Source organism: Heloderma suspectum, chromosome 4 (genome assembly GCF_057233095.1).
Source record: "Heloderma suspectum isolate Gila_16-S chromosome 4, 16-S_ref, whole genome shotgun sequence".
Classification (NCBI taxonomy): domain Eukaryota; kingdom Metazoa; phylum Chordata; class Lepidosauria; order Squamata; family Helodermatidae; genus Heloderma; species Heloderma suspectum.
The window spans coordinates 136110811-136114547 of record NC_139461.1 but is presented as its reverse complement, the minus strand read 5'-3'; the positions used below and the strand labels follow the sequence as shown (position 1 = coordinate 136114547).

Sequence of the window (3737 nt, the reverse complement as noted above, 5' to 3'; positions counted from 1 at the left end):
TGCGAGTGAAGGAGGCCATCATTAGGCTGAGGAAACAACATAAACCCATCAGAGAGATAGCAAAAACAGTGGGAGTGGCCAACACAACAGTTTGGAACATCCCGGAAAAGAAGGGATTAGCTGGAAAGCTCAGCAACAGCAAAAGGCCTGGAAGACCACGGAAGACAACTAAAGTGGATGACTGCAGAATTCTGTTCACGGTGAAGAGGAACCCTTTCACAACATCTAGCCAGGTCAAGAGCACTCTTGCAGAGGTAGGCATGTCACTGTCAACATCTACAGTCAAGAGATGACTTTATGAATGTAAATACAGAGGCTTCACAACAAGGTGCAAACCACTGGTAACACTCAAGAACAGACAGGCCAGATTAGCCTTTGCCAGCAAACACCTAAAAAAGCCTGCCCAGTTCTGGAAGAAGATTCTTTGGACTGATGAAACCAAGATTAACTTGTACCAGAATGATGGGAAGATAAAAGTATGGAGAAGGAAAGACATCCAAAGCATGCCACATCATCTGTCAAACATGGTGGAGGCAGTGTTATGGCATGGGCATGTATGGCTGCCAATGGAACCGGGTCTCTGGTGTTCATGGATGACCTGACTGCTGATAAAAGCAGCAGGACGAATTCTGAAGTGTATAGGGCTTTACTTTCTGCTCACATTCAGCCGACTGCTGCCAAACTGATAGGACGCCGCTTCATATTGCAGATGGATCATGACCCAAAACATACAGCAAAAGCTACCCAAGAGTTTCTCCAGGCAAAGAAGTGGGATGTTCTTCAATGGCCAAGTCAGTCACCTGATCTCCACCCAATAGAGCATGCTTTTCACTTACTGAAGACAAGACTGAAGGCAGAAAGACCCACAAACAAGCAGCAGCTGAAGGCAGCTGCAGTAAAGGCCTGGCAAAGTATCTCGTGGGAGGACACTCAGCATTTGGTCATGTCCATGGGTTCCAGACTTCAGGCAGTCATTGACTGCAAAGGATTTTCCTCCAGGTATTAAAGGCGATCCTTCAGTCTGAAATGATGTTGGTTTGTTCCATTACTTATGAGCCCCCAACGATGGGTGTGTGTGTATGCCGCTGGCTGTCCTTCCTGAATGGTTAGTGCTCCACTTTTGTCAACCCCCTTGAATTACATCTGAAAGTCCTGACTTTGCTCCCATTTGGGTGTGTTTTCTTTCAACTTCAATGTGGTGGTGTACAGAGGCCAACTGCCAAAACAGTTATCCTTGTTCCAATATTTCTGGCCCTGACTGTATCAGAGCTGACAAGCTCTGTGCTTGAATCAGAGAGAGAAGAGACTGAAACAGTTGATGTACAGGAGAAGGAGGGTATGGAGGCTGATACAGAGCAGACTCTGCCTATACAGGACTTAGGTGAAGCAAATGAATTCATTCAGGAGGGGGAGACTGACACTAGTTTACAGCCAATAAAGGACCAGGCCTTACCACAAGAAATCCCCTTTTCTGATAACACCAAAGAACAGATTGTGTGAGGACAAGGTTTATTGGATATGTTGTAGTTGCCTGGGGAGAGACAATAAAGCTGTGAACTGGTGACACAACTGATGGTCCCACGAAGACTCAGGCCTCAGTTACTCTAGCTAGCCTGTGACATCCCCTATGCAGGTAATTTAGAAACTGGAAAGACTGAGCAAAGATTGTCAGCCCCATTCCATGAGCATAATGTTCCCAGAGCCTCATACTGCCAGGCAAGTGTAAGCGCCTTCACTCGATTTACTAGCAAGGGCAAATGATTCATTAGGTTGATTTCACCATAAAGTACCCTGATGTGAAAAACTCTAAGATTACTAGATGCTCCAGCTGTGGCTGAAGCCCTACTGAAGATACTCATGAGATTAAGTTTTCCCACTGAGTCACTTTCAGCTCATAGAAGTGTGTGCGAGTCTGAAGTAGTGCAAAGTTTGTAGAAGAATTATAGAAGCAAACAGCTGGAATCTACTGCTTACCACCAGCAATGTGGTGGCTTGAGAGAACAAGTTAAAGAGACTCCCAAAGATATTATTAAGGGCCTCTATGCAGTCTGACAATCTGCCAGTTCAGATGTTTGGTAGGGCAAATGTAACATACATGACCCCATCTAGAAAAGTGCTGTGGATAGAAGTAGAGAACCAAATAGTTTCTGAACTTGACCCCTTTGTCCCATCTGAAAAAGCTAAAGGCCATTCATTTAGTGATAGAGTGAATGAGTTCCAAAAATTTGAAATGAAGGTTTAACATAGAACTAGGCGGTAGTGTGCTTTGACAGCAGAGCTATATCTAGAACTGTGTGATGATCCTAGAGTCCAGGGAATTACGCACCCAAGATATAAATCTCTATATCCTTGGCTGTTCAAGCATAGTTAGGCCTATCAGAAGCAATGGGAGGTCCAGCATAAAATAAAAGCTATCGACTGGGGCAGGCAGTCACTTGATCATACACTACAAGGTGTAAATCAATATTATAAAGTCTATTTTCAAAAGCTTAGAACACAGCTGTACTTCTTCAATACAAAGCCAGTTGTGACTGCTAGGGATGTATGGATTGTGTAAAATCTGCTTCATCTGTGTTTCACAGATTATCAGGTACCTTTTATTCCATCGTCTGTTCACAGATGGATTTGATTTTTTTTCATTATGTGGAAAAATACGCAAATAATTCCATAAGAGGGTTTGCAACAATTTACATAAATTTCCTTAGTGCGTAACAATTCGCGTATTGTTCCCCATTCCATTCAACCTTTCCCCAGCAGAAACTTGTGTATTTTCCTACAAATAAATATGTATAAATTTTTGGAAAGTAAAAAAAAATCCGAAAGTCCATGGACTCTGCATGGCCTGAGGAGGTCAGTCCGCAGCAGATTCCACAGGTCAGATTCTTAGATATCCAAGCTCATTTTAGTCCATCTTGAATTTCTCCAGCATCTCTAGTGACTGCATCTGATCTGAAGTGGCCCTGCCTAGTGACTACAGAAGAAGTAGATTCAAGATTTAGAGTGAGGCAGCTGAAGCAGAGAGGAGGTGTGAAGCATCCTGACCCCAATCTCAGCCAAAAGAGATTGGTGAGAGGAAGACTACCCATCAGTGAGGACAAAGAGTGTAGCGATCATGTAGGTGGTGGACTAGCTGTGTGCGTGTGCATGGAGAGAAGAATTAATCCTCTGGACAGATCATCATGCGTAGACCTGGCTTCAACTCAAGAAGAACACCAGTGTCATGTTTCAGAGAGGGACTTGGAAGCGGCGAGAATGCCAGTTGGGTATTGCACATATTCCAGAAAAGAACAGTTTGATGGTAGACGTTTGGTGACAAAGTAGAGCCTTGAAGGTGCCTGCGACATAAGAAGAAGCAAGAACTGTGACCTGAGACAACGAAAGGACTGCATTTCCCCATGGATGCTACAACCTGACCTTGGGCGTAAGATCGGGTTTCTGCTTTCATTAAAGGGGGGAGGGGGGAAGTGTGATGTTACACATCTCTATATGTATAATCTGTAAGCATAGTAATGGGTGCCTGTTATGAGTCTATGGTTATGATTATGTATTCCTGTTATATCTCTGTATTTTATGGTGAGTATAACTATGTTGAGAGAGAGATGATTGGCAAGAAGAATGGTAGATTTGCATATGTGAGCTGATTGGCTGAGACAGTAAAGGGGGGTGCAGTGTGTGTGCTATATAAAACTGTGTTCTTTGTTGAGAGAGTCAGATATAGTGTGAGATAAGATCAGAGA

The 3737-nt window shown here is 43.6% G+C and overlaps 1 pseudogene; it reads left to right on the top strand.

Annotated features, from left to right (window-relative positions):
- Window positions 1–1338: 1338 nt before the first annotated feature.
- LOC146347421 (metaxin-2-like) lies at window positions 1339–2557 on the top strand (annotated as a pseudogene).
- The last annotated feature ends 1180 nt before the right edge of the window (window positions 2558–3737 follow it).